This window comes from Ambystoma mexicanum, chromosome 2p (genome assembly GCF_040938575.1).
Source record: "Ambystoma mexicanum isolate Mex_15411 chromosome 2p, UKY_AmexF1_1, whole genome shotgun sequence".
NCBI classification, from domain to species: Eukaryota; Metazoa; Chordata; class Amphibia; order Caudata; family Ambystomatidae; genus Ambystoma; species Ambystoma mexicanum.
Window position 1 is genome coordinate 662,364,356 of NC_090923.1, and position 12,262 is coordinate 662,376,617.

The 12,262-nt window shown below is 50.6% G+C and overlaps 1 protein-coding gene across 3 annotated transcripts in view; it reads right to left on the minus strand.

Annotated features, from left to right (window-relative positions):
- Positions 1–12,262, minus strand: part of LOC138566663 (F-box only protein 27-like) — a 1,347,647-nt gene that overhangs the window by 713,952 nt on the left and 621,433 nt on the right. The gene's annotated exons all lie outside the window — the stretch shown is intronic.

A 12,262-nucleotide genomic window follows, 5' to 3' on the forward strand; every position in this document is an offset into this window, starting at 1 on the left:
AGCATCAGGTCCCATGGGGGCGTGGTCTAGATTCATGGACTGAGGACGTACTTCTCCTGAGCTCCTGCCCTGATCCTGAGACCGATCCTCGTAGGAACTTCCAGCCCGAACCGAGGACGGAAATAAGCATACCTCCAGCTGTCTCATCCAAGCCTGCTGCACCCGAGAAAAAATCCGAACGAAAACGGAGCCGGCAACACCGAAAACGCGACCTCCGCGCTTCGGTCCCCGAGAATCCAAAATGGCGGCCGCGACTTCGTCCGAAGCCCGCAGACGAGGAGAGCCCGGGAACTGAAGGAGGCGGCACCTGCGGCTCCAGATGGTGATGATCTACTGGTCATCTGTGCCACAGACGGTGAGCAGACCACTGCACCTCTCATCCCTGCGCTGAGACCGCCGCGGGGCGCACACCGCCACACACCGCTGCTGCAAGAGAGGAGGTGAAGGCCGGGGCGGGTGGCCCGGGCCGTTACGGGCCCCTAAACAGACGAGGAACACCGCGCGGAGGGGCAGACTGGGCCTTCCAGCCCTTCTTTGGACCCGACAGGTGGGGGCCCTGCGGGCGACTACCACTTGGCCTGCGCACATGATACGGGCCACTCAAGAAGCACCCAGGCCACAACGAGGCCCTGTGAGCCCCGCGGTGAGGGCCATCACACGGCCCAGCCATATAACGCGGACTGATAGCTACACACAACGCTGAAGTGCCGGGCCCCAGCATAAGGAACGTCCCGCACCGGCGGCCGGGAGTGGCCTCGCCCCAGCGGACACTCCCCCACATTCTGCCCAGGGATACACCCATGGCTGGGGAAACTAGCAAAGCACCATAACCCCCGCAACCCCCAAGAGGAGGAACGACCCGCTGGCAACCACCTGATCATTATCCTAAAGCAACGAGATGGGTGAAAGGGAGCACCTTGCTGCATGCAGGAAGACAGCGCCTACAACAAACCAGTGACTGGCACCCTCCCTCACTGAAAACGACCTGAGGAGCCATAGGGCCACAAGCTCACCGAACCACGACGGCCCCATATTCCCGACAACCAGTGGTCCCGATAAAAGTAACACCGCGAGAACCAGGCCATTGAGAGGGGCCATAACACTGTGCGAACCTGCCCTAAAACATGTGAACACGGTCTGGCCCAACAACAACGAGAAGCGAGGGCATCAGTTGCATAAACGACTCAACGGATACGCTGCCACTGCAGGCAGCGAGGACACTGCACATACCTCTCGGAACACTCTCCTAAGAGCCCTGGTGGACGAGCTTGAAGCGAACATCATATAGCACCTCATCAAAGCCCTCTCTAGAAGGAATGCCACCTCCAAAGCACAAACCCAAACTTGTCACAATGGATGCCTTCACCTCAGTCCGACCAAAACAACAGATTCCACAGGAGATGAGCGCTGTTCAAGGATCTCCGACTCAGGCAACAGATCCTAGAGACTCCCAAATCCTACAAGCGATAGCAGCACTGCGAACATCCATGGAAGACAAGATCGGCGAAATAAAATCAGACATTCAACTGATGAGACAAGACGCGCGAAACCTAACCGACAGAATGGTCACTGCTGAAGCCTCTTTGCGGGAAACAATGGAGACCACACAGGAACTCAGGGCGAAAGTCAAAGAGCTGGAATCCACAGTAGCCCGGCTAGAAACGCGCTCAGAAGATGCGGAGGGCCGAGCCCGCCGCAACAATGTCCGAATACTGGGGATACCGGAGGATTCAGAGGGCCCCGACCCCACCGAATACATTGAAACGCTGTTCCTGCAGGAAATCGGGGCAGGCAAACTCACCCAGGGTTTCTCTGTGGAGCGAGCTCACCGATCCCTTCAAAAGCGACCTCCCCCCGGCTCACATCCGAGACCCATAATAGCTAAAATCCTAAATTTCAGGGATCGGGAGGCCATTCTGAGGTTCTCGAGAGAAGGCGGAGAGATCAAAAGAGGCGCGGCGTCAATAGTCATGTATCCTGATTACACCCCAGTAGTACAACGGGCGAGAAACTCTTTTATACCAGTGAAGGCCACTCTAAGGAAACTCAACCTTAAATATATGCTGCTATATCCAGCGAGACTCAAAGTGCTCCACAACGGGAAGGCAATCTTCCTTGAAACCCCAGCGGCGGCAAATCTATGGCTTGAGCACAACAATCTGGCTGAAGATGCGGAGGGTACAGCGAGAAACAATAAACACCAGGGCAACGACAAAGATCACGCGAGAAGCTGAAGGACACATCAACCACGGTTACTATTTCGGAATAAATCGCATCGCCACACCAAGAAGGCGACGCAATCGGGCAGGAGCTCGGAGGCTCTTGTGCAAAAACACTGACGACCCACCCCAACCGAAGCGGTGCAGGTAAAATACCTACACATCACCCGGGCTGGAAGACCTGGAGAGGACCGGAAGGCCCGGGAGCCCCCGAGCGTTGTGAGTTCATAACAACTGCTGGGGGCAGTTTACTGTTGTTCTTTTCTGTTGATCCATCCTACGGGAAGGAGGTTGTTAATGTTGATAAATCTCCGAAGGCAAAAGTACAACTGACGGGTGGGGGAACTGGCTGGAGGGCCGGGATGGGCAGGACCGCACTAAACAGTGCCGAACCGGCGATGCCGGTCGCCATCATCTGCTTCACTGGTGGAAGTGGGGGCTCTCTTAGTGTTTTACAGAAACAAGATGGCTGCACACATTAGACTATTGACCTGGAATGTAAGGGGCCTGGGCACCTACCCCCGCAGGAACAGGATTAAATCCTACCTACAGAGGAAGAGAGTGGACATTGCTCTCCTACAAGAGACTCACTGCACCGCTGAAGCGGATGAGAAGCTCAGAGAACACTGGGGGGGACAAGGCTACGGAGCCCCCTACTCCAAATTCGCCAGAGGGGTGTTCATCTGGTTCAACCCCCAGGTACCGTTTCTCCTACGCAGGTTGGTGAGGGACCCTGAAGGTAGATATCTGATCATATGGGGAACAGCGGAACAAAGAGAAATATGTATAGTAAACTCATACTTCCCTAACAATAATATCCCAGCTCACTTAAAAACACTTAGCGCCCAGATGTCACAGTATCGGGATGGTCTCTTCTTGTGGGGTGGTGATTTTAATTGCGTTCACAATCCCGAACTAGATAGGTCTTATCCACCGGCAAGCGGCTTCCCCGCTGCCACCTCATCCCTAAATGCAACGCTCAACGAATTCGATCTGATAGATGCTTGGCGGGACCTCCACCCAAAAGAAAGGACATACTCATATTACTCATCCCCACACAAACTACACACGAGGTTAGATTATTTTTTCATAAGCAGAGAACACACGCCTCAGACGGCTAACGCACAATACTTAGGAAGGACCATCTCCGACCACTCCCCACTCCAATTAGACTGGCAACACAACAGCCCTAGACCGCCCATCCCAATGTGGAGAATGCCTGCTGAGGCTCTGAAAGACCCGACCTTCAGGGATGAGCTCCAGGAGTCCTTAGAAAACTATATAGCGGTAAACACAGGCAGTGTGGACCAAATAGGTACGCTATGGGATGCCCTAAAGGTGGTAATACGGGGAGAAACAATTGCAAAAGCAGGAGGCATCAGGAAACTACTACGGGAGGAACTGAACCAGAAAGAGTTGACAGTCCAACAACTACAGTCCACCCCTATTGGCACGTTGGGGAGGGAGGAAGAACTGAGTTCTCTTAGGGAGGACTGCTCCAGGGCATGGGACAGGTTGGCTAAGTTCGACTTTAGCGTCAGAACTAATAGAGCACATGCAGAGGCCGATAGACCAGGTCGGCTACTAGCGTGGCTCTGCAAAAAAGAACACCCTAGGCATACTACTACAGCACTACAAGACGAACAAGGCATAGAACACAGGACTCAACAAGACATAAACAATACCTTCCAACGATTCTATGCACAACTATACTCCCACACACACAAGGTCCCACAGGACCAGATATTGGACACCCTAGAGGAAATTGGCCTACCCAAATTGTCACCAATGCAGTCCGAAGCCCTAGACTCCGACATCACACCGGAAGACATAACAGAGGCTATTAGGTCCCTCGCTACTTGTAAGACCCCAGGATGCGATGGACTCCCCCCAGAATTCTACAAGGAATACGAACCCACCCTGACGCCCCTGTTACACCAGGTCTTTTCTGAGACATTCGAAACTGGTATCCTACCTGACAGTATGAGGGAAACCTTACTGGTCCCGATGCTCAAACCCAATAAACCCTCCGATAAATGCGACTACTACCGCCCGCTCGCCATGCTTAACTATGATGTGAAAATACTGACGACAATACTAGCGAGACGTCTGTCCAAAGTGATTGGTGACATAGTACATGAAGACCAAAACGGCTTTATACCTGGACGTAACACGTCCCTAAACTTACGCAGGCTACAGCACATTATAGCTGAAACCAATACAAGCGGAAAACAACTCGCACTACTCTCCCTGGATGCTATTAAAGCATTTGATTCCATTTATTGGGAGTGGCTGATAGCGGTCCTGGAAGGTTTTGGGCTCGGTCAACGATTTATCAGATGGGTAGTGATCCTATATAATGAACCTAGGGCCAGGATAAAATCCGGGAGATATGTATCAGACACATGGGAAATTCGCAGGGGCACTAGGCAGGGCTGCCCACTTTCTCCCATGCTCTACATCCTGGGTCTAGAACCCATTGCGATCTTCCTTAGGCAGCAGTTTTTTGATGCAGGAATTAGGCTGGGCGGGACTGACCATATTGTTTCACTATATGCAGACGATGTCCTAATATATGTTAACGACCCTCATCTCAATGTCCCGACAATACTGGAGATCCTTGATAACTACGCCAAAGTTTCGGGCATACAATTTAGCAAAACGAAATCCTGCATGTTTCCATTAGCATCCCTGAAAAATAAATCTGCAGAAGAGCTTCCCTCAGTGGGCATAATGTGGGAGACCGATTCTTTCCGTTACCTTGGGATCCAGATAATGCACACCCCAGAACAAATGCATACACGAAACACGATGGCTGCGATACCCAAATTGCGCAAATCCATAAGTTTCTGGTCTAAGCTTCCATTATCCATGCTGGGCAGGGCCTCAATAACCAAGATGATCATTCTCCCTAGATTCCTATATGGGTTCCAGAATGTGCACTTCTATATCACCAAGCCCTTCTTTCAGCTTCTCGACACAATAATTAAGGAGTTTCTATGGGGTAAGGGCAGACATCGGGTGGCACTGTCTACCTTAGTATTACCGCACAGCCAAGGAGGGATCCAGTTACCTAGTCTAGAGAAATACTACCTTGCAGCTCAGCTAAGCCATGTAACCAAATGGCTAGCAGACGGGACCACTTCGGAGAACCCCCTCCTACAGGCCATGATCTCCCCAATTCACCTGAGGGAATTGCTCTGGGCCCCTCAAACTCTGCTACACGATCAGCCTTTTCTAACAATCCTAGGCAGGAAAATATGGTGCAGAACCAAGACGGTGTTACACCTGAAGCAACCATACTTCCAAGAAGTGCCAATACTCTCGGGACTCGACAAATCTGTCACCACCCTCCACACCATTAGGCACTGGGAGGAAAAAGGAGTATACACCTGGGGTGATCTATACTCCGGAGGCACATTCAGGGAGTTCGCTGAGTTGCAGGAGGAAGAGGGCATTCACGCGGGCCAATTCCTGTGGTATCAAAAGATCCGCAAGATAGCACGCACAAAATGGGACACCTGGCCAGAAGAACCAGAGAACACTCCCCTCTTGGCCTTGATGTACATAAACTCCTTGTTGACATCCCCAATCCCTGTGGTGATACACTAAAGACCCGCTGGGAATCAGACATGGGACTGGAGCTGTACGAAGAGGAATGGAGCAGAGCGCTGTCCTTCCCGAAAGAGGTCTCTAGAAACCAGAGATTTCGGCTACTCCAGTTAAATGTACTCTATCGTACCTACTTAACCCCGAGCAGGATCGCTAAGTTCAACAAAACCGCCCAGACACAGTGCACCTGGTGTGGGATAGAGGGAGCAGACTTAATCCATATGTTATGGAACTGTACCAAAACCCGTAGCCTCTGGTCGACGGTAAAAAAAACCTGCGAAGAGGCAGAAGTCACCAGATACAAATGGACCCCAGCAGAATGCCTCCTAGGCTGCTACCCCAGACTGGCCAAACTCAAATATGCGGTTAAGCTGATGGACTTGCTATGCATAACAGCCAAAAGAACTATCGCCATGGCATGGAAACGGCCAGCAGGACCAAATCAAAGGGCATGGCGCAAAGAATTCGAAAGATGGGCGACTGCCGAAACAAGAGCTTGGGAGGACAGCGTGGCTAGATCTACGGACGAGTCAAGCATGGCCCTTGCTGCTTGGAAAGACACCATGTCTAGACTGTTTCACTCCTCGGATGATAAGCCCCCCTGAACCACCTACCGGTCCTAGCACAGGACCTGAATGATTGCCTAAGACATTCGAAACCAAGCCCCTCCATCATTAACATTCTCGGAAAGCCCATACCCGTGCCCATGTTGCCCGGCCGCTTCCTCCCCGCTTACAACCTCATCAGTCATCACCCACCCTTGAATCGGAGATAGTTAATGTTTCTATTGTTTATGTTCATGTTATGTAAAGTTTGTTGTTTGACCACAAAGGCTGAATGCCGCTGACCAATCGGTCACCTTGAAATATGTAACTATAACGAAAATGCCAATAAACAAATTTGAAAATAAATTAGCATCAGGTCCCATTTGCTAGACAATCCTGGCTACGCCTCTGGTGCTTCCCGACTCAACAACCCAATCACCCCTTCAGCCCTTCTTGCTCATCTCACAGCACCTCCCATAAGCGAGGAATGCATCTTTTGTTGGTAGATTTCCTTCATGAGGCTTAGCTAGGCCTGCATTCCTTTTCAATGGGCCATAGAAGAGAGCAAAAAAGGAGAAGGCATAATAGAGCAGGAAGTAGGTGGAAGACGAGGGGTCAGGGGGGTTGGCAGTAAAAGAAACAGGGCCTGGCCTGGCAGAGAATTAGAAGTTAGGGAACACAATGAGCAAAGGAGGAGGAAAGATGCCTCAGGCATGTAGCTCTCTGACTCTTCCCCACCGAGCCTGCAGAAAGAGCCTTCTTATTTCTAGCTCTCTCCCAAATGGATACATTTGCCTGGAGAGCCCAGAACTCCTTTCAGTTAGCCAGAGGGTAAACAGAGGCCAGTGAGAGGTGCACACCCCTTCATTTCACTAGGCTTCTGGGGCTTCTGGGAGGAAAAAAGGCATCAGTATTCCAGCAAAATCATCGTCACCAAGGCCACCATCACTAGGGAATTACAGAGCATGCTGTGACACTCTCCAGGGCCTGGTTGGCCAGGCTTATCTTGAAGAGCACATATCCTAACCCTAAGCTACCTGGGTGGCTGCACCATAGAGGCTGCACCGGACATAGGGCTGTGCCCGTAAAGGGCTGTGGTCGCGTTTGGGAGCGTTAGGGACGCGTGGAGGACGCAGGGCGTAGACCTCTGTCCGTTTCCGACCAGGATTAGGCCCTCATTCTCAGTGGTGGAGCCAGCCACTCCCAAATTGAGGGTGTTAAAGGCAGAAAGCAGCCCTCTCACCCCCAGGGCAAAGAGTGGGAAATGCTTGTTGCATCAAGAGTCTTTCAAATCTTTCACTTTTGAGAGCAGAGTGTTTACATTTAGGAATCTTGAACAAGCAGCAATACGAAAGCATACAGTAGCACAGGACAGAAGACTGCCCTGCGCATATCAGTACACCCCAATGACAAAGTCAAAGATTTAACTGACCTGCTTAGCTATTAGTGGCTGACACCTCACAATGATTATCATTTCTCTGTGAAGCAAAACATCCTCTGAATTGGGTTGAAAGATAGATCTAATGTGCCAAAGGAAGGCATCATGGAAATTCACTTTCCTGCTCTCAGAGGAAGGAGGGTCGACAGCCCAATGGGTTAAATCACCTACTGCAGCCTCCTATGTGTAGCCTGCAGGCGACACATTCAGTTGCTGGTGACATGCTGATACAGGTTTGTTTGCTATGCAGGGGCTGGTGGTCACCTCACAGCACCTTGAGAAGGTGTCCTGTTTGAGTCCCAGGGAAATTATTGTATCAACCATGACCCGTAGATTACACCTTTTCCCCTCGTTTTTTTCCAGTCAATTGGGGCCAGAGAGACAAACTTTTGCATGGGCGCTACCTAGGCCACAATGCAGAAAACAAAGGCCCAACTGTTAGTAGGAATGCAGGTATTGAAGGGGCATTAGCTGTTGGCTGATCGCGCAGGGCAATACATACCCATTTTCAATGAAAAAATATATTTTTTTAATTAAAAAAAAAACATGCCCAGCAGATTGTAGACATTGGATTAGAACTCAGGTCTCCAGCATTCTAAGAGCAAGCACTTAGCACCTGAGCCACTGGTGGCTGTATTTTTGAGGTTAGCTTTTGGGCATATATATCTTTCTCCTGCATGCCCCCGTGAGCATACCCATTTCAGTTGTGAAACATGTTCACTGAAGCCAAGGAGGATAGAACATCTGACCCCCCCACCCACCCTGGCGCTCCACCAAACATAAGCTAACTGCAGTGGCCTAGAGGTTAAGTGCTTGCGTTACAGCGCTGGGGGCCTGGGTCCGAGTCCTGCTTTCGGCACAGAAATGGTATAGTTGGGTAATCAGTTGAGGGGACCCAGAGTCCTTCTAAAAGGTTTGGTGGTTATGTAATGAGTTCCCTGGTAAAGGGAGGTTGGAAGAAAGCAGAGAAGCAGGACTGTGGAGGTGGGGGAGAGGAAGTGCAGAGTAAATAAAGGAGGAGGCGGGGCAGGCAAAAAGGGAAGGTAGGGCTGGATGAAGGGGTCCCTGTGGAGAAGAGGAGGGGGCTGGGTGAGAGGGGGGAAGGACGAGAGAAGCATGGGGATGTAGGATAAAGTGGGCCCTGGGTACGATGTGAGGGGGGAATAGGGCCCTGAATAGTGGAGGGGGTTGTGTGTAAAGGAGGGTCCTAATGTGGTGAAGGGGGCCATTGAGGAGGGGAGTAAAAGGGTGCACAGTGGAGTATGGAATGGACCCCCCACAATGGGCCAACATTTTTTTCCACATCCGGCACTACCCTTTAGCCTAACCTGCCTCCTCCTTGATATCCTGCACTTCTTCTATGCTTTCTTCCTCCCTTCCTTTACCAGGGAACCTACGCCATGCCCTTCTAGTCCTACCCCCACTCAGCCAGCCCCGCCTCCTCTCCACAGGGATTCGTGCATCCACCCCTACCTCTCCCTTTAGCATGCCCCACCTTTAGCCTGCACTCCCTCAGTCACACTTCTCTGCTATGTTTGCACAGCAACTGTACAAGGAGATTACCCCACTATTCCGTTTAAGTGCCGAAAGCAGGACTCGAACCCAGACCCCCAGCGCTGTAACACAAGCACTTAACCTCTAGGCCACAGCAGTTAGCTGCTATTTGGGGGAGCTGAAGGCCAGATGTTCTATCCTCATTTTCTTCAGTGAACATGTTTCACAATGCAAATGAGTGTGCTCACAGGGGCATGCAGAAGTAAGATATATACGCCCAAAAGCAACTCTCATAAGCACAGCCACCAGTGGCTCAAGTGGTAAGTGTTTGGGGTTTGAATGTTGGAGACCTGAGTTCTAATCCAGTGTCTGGAATCTGCAACGCATTTTTTATTTATTTTTTCTTTTGAAAATGGGTATGAATTGCCCTGTGCGATCAGCCAACAGCTAATGTCCCTTCAATACCTGCATTCCTACTAACAATTGTGCCTTTGTTTTCTGCACTCTGGCCTTGGCAACGCCCATAGAAAAGCTTGTCTCTCTGGCCCCAACTGACTGGAAAAAACGAGGGGAAAAGCGTAACCTACGGGTCATGGTTGAGAAGATATTTGCACAGGGACTCAAACAGGACACCTTCTCGAGGCGCTGTGAGGTGACCCCCTGCCCCTGCATAGCAAGCAAACCTTATCAGCATCTCACCAGCAACTGAATGTGTCGCCTGCAGGCTACACATAGGAGGCTGCAGTAGGTGCATTAACCCATTGGGCTGTCGACCCTCCTTCCTCTGAGGGCAGAACACTGAATTTCCATGTTGCCTTCCTTTGGCACATTAGATCTATCTTTCACCCCAATTCAGAGGATGTTTTGCTTCACAGAGAGATGATACTCATTGTGAGGTGTCAGCCACTGATCGCTAAGCAGGTCAGTTAAATCTTTGCCTTTGTCATTGGGGTGTACTGATATGTGCAGGGCAGTCTTCTGTCCTCTACTACTGTATGCTTTGGTATTGCTGCTTGGTCAAGATTTTTAAATGTAAACACTCTGCTCTCAAAAATGAAAGATTTGAAAGACTCTTGCTGTAGCGAGCCTTTCCCACTCTTTGCCCTGGGGGAGAGAGCAGAGGCGTAGGCAGGGTAGGGCCTGAGGGGCAAGGCCCACCCAAAATCTGTAAATGCCCACTCAGCAGCGCTGTGTGGGTATTTACAGATATTTTTGGCAGTGCAGTGGGCCCAACTACATTAGCATCAGGTCCCATTTGCTAGACAATCCTGGCTACGCCTCTGGTGCTTCCCGACTCAACAACCCAATCACCCCTTCAGCCCTTCTTGCTCATCTCACAGCACCTCCCATAAGCGAGGAATGCATCTTTTGTTGGTAGATTTCCTTCATGAGGCTTAGCTAGGCCTGCATTCCTTTTCAATGGGCCATAGAAGAGAGCAAAAAAGGAGAAGGCATAATAGAGCAGGAAGTAGGTGGAAGACGAGGGGTCAGGGGGGTTGGCAGTAAAAGAAACAGGGCCTGGCCTGGCAGAGAATTAGAAGTTAGGGAACACAATGAGCAAAGGAGGAGGAAAGATGCCTCAGGCATGTAGCTCTCTGACTCTTCCCCACCGAGCCTGCAGAAAGAGCCTTCTTATTTCTAGCTCTCTCCCAAATGGATACATTTGCCTGGAGAGCCCAGAACTCCTTTCAGTTAGCCAGAGGGTAAACAGAGGCCAGTGAGAGGTGCACACCCCTTCATTTCACTAGGCTTCTGGGGCTTCTGGGAGGAAAAAAGGCATCAGTATTCCAGCAAAATCATCGTCACCAAGGCCACCATCACTAGGGAATTACAGAGCATGCTGTGACACTCTCCAGGGCCTGGTTGGCCAGGCTTATCTTGAAGAGCACATATCCTAACCCTAAGCTACCTGGGTGGCTGCACCATAGAGGCTGCACCGGACATAGGGCTGTGCCCGTAAAGGGCTGTGGTCGCGTTTGGGAGCGTTAGGGACGCGTGGAGGACGCAGGGCGCAGACCTCTGTCCGTTTCCGACCAGGATTAGGCCTTCATTCTCAGTGGTGGAGCCAGCCACTTTCCAAATTGAGGGTGTTAAAGGCAGAAAGCAGCCCTCTCACCCCCAGGGCAAAGAGTGGGAAATGCTTGTTGCATCAAGAGTCTTTCAAATCTTTCACTTTTGAGAGCAGAGTGTTTACATTTAGGAATCTTGAACAAGCAGCAATACGAAAGCATACAGTAGCACAGGACAGAAGACTGCCCTGCGCATATCAGTACACCCCAATGACAAAGTCAAAGATTTAACTGACCTGCTTAGCTATTAGTGGCTGACACCTCACAATGATTATCATTTCTCTGTGAAGCAAAACATCCTCTGAATTGGGTTGAAAGATAGATCTAATGTGCCAAAGGAAGGCAACATGGAAATTCACTTTCCTGCTCTCAGAGGAAGGAGGGTCGACAGCCCAATGGGTTAAATCACCTACTGCAGCCTCCTATGTGTAGCCTGCAGGCGACACATTCAGTTGCTGGTGACATGCTGATACAGGTTTGTTTGCTATGCAGGGGCTGGTGGTCACCTCACAGCACCTTGAGAAGGTGTCCTGTTTGAGTCCCAGGGAAATTATTGTATCAACCATGACCCGTAGATTACACCTTTTCTCCTCGTTTTTTTCCAGTCAATTGGGGCCAGAGAGACAAACTTTTGCATGGGCGCTACCTAGGCCACAATGCAGAAAACAAAGGCCCAACTGTTAGTAGGAATGCAGGTATTGAAGGGGCATTAGCTGTTGGCTGATCGCGCAGGGCAATACATACCCATTTTCAATGAAAAAATATATTTTTTTAATTAAAAAAAAAACATGCCCAGCAGATTGCAGACATTGGATTAGAACTCAGGTCTCCAGCATTCTAAGAGCAAGCACTTAGCACCTGAGCCACTGGTAGCTGTATTTTTGA